We start from the raw sequence: 1,198 nt of genomic DNA, 5'->3' as shown, positions 1-1,198 counted from the left end.
TCCTAAAAATCTAGCATATGTGGAACAGTGAATACTGAATTTAGAACTTCATGCAAAAAAAAAAAAAAATCAAAATCCTTCTTTAAGAAATAGGATGGCATTTTGATATTGGTTCTTTAAAAGTATAAATTCCCAGAATCAAGAAACTCCATCATGCTGTACAAATAGCTATTTGCTTCCATACAACTGAATACAACATACTACTCTATTTTTATTTTTCCATATGGAGATTTTAAATTTTCCATTAAAATTAAATATACATGTATTTATACACACATATATATGTAATGAATTCAGAAACATGAACACTGGTGTTCCACTTATATTTTTAATTTGTCATCTATGGGTTACCTCATCCTCTCAAGTTCTTCAAAGCCTGTGGTCACACTTTGCTCATTTTTAGTGTACCTCATGGGTCATTGCCATGCTGAAATTGTATATTTAATAACTAGTTTCTGAATTAATTTGAAAATAAAGAGATTTTTATTTCTCTCCAATATATTTTAAAATCTGAAACAAAAATATCTTCAAAGCAGAGGTTGCAAGCTAGCAGCCTATCAGCTGCTAGACTGTGTGCACAGATGTGTTTTGTTTGGATGGAATACTATTTTTTTTTTCACTTTTTTGGAAGATTTTCTGTTAAGAATCAAGAGATATTTACATAAAGGTCCAGATTTTTGTCTTGCCTTTTAAAAATGGAAGATCTGGCAAGACCAGACCTTAATTTCATTATGGCAACAATCAGTTGGAGTGATGTCTCCTTTAAACATGACACCCTCTCTAATTTACTGGTGTCCATAGCCCTCTGTTGTGCTGCACCCAGCTTGTTTCACTCCATATTACTTGCCTGATTAAGAATTCCTTCTGTAAAGAACAGCCCATTTCTTCATCACTTGAATAACATGTAGTTTTTAAAATACTGTCTGCTTTCAATATGTCCCCAAAAGAGCCTTTAAGGATGAAGTTTGCAGAGAAACAGAATGTCTTCAGATTTAATTTGGTAACAGTAATTACTCACCTACCAGTTACATGGACACAATCAGTTCCACAGTAACAAAGATCTTGTAAACAGAGAATTATCACAATCAACACTATTTCCGGGGGTGGGAGGTGGAAAGAAGAAGGAAAAAAAGAACTCATCAAATTTGAAATATTATTTTCCACAAAAAATGTGCCCAGTAATATACAAGCGAAGAAA

Source organism: Pteropus alecto, unplaced genomic scaffold (genome assembly GCF_000325575.1).
Source record: "Pteropus alecto unplaced genomic scaffold, ASM32557v1 scaffold3, whole genome shotgun sequence".
Lineage (NCBI taxonomy): Eukaryota > Metazoa > Chordata > Mammalia > Chiroptera > Pteropodidae > Pteropus > Pteropus alecto.
Note: the sequence above shows the minus strand (reverse complement) of the source record.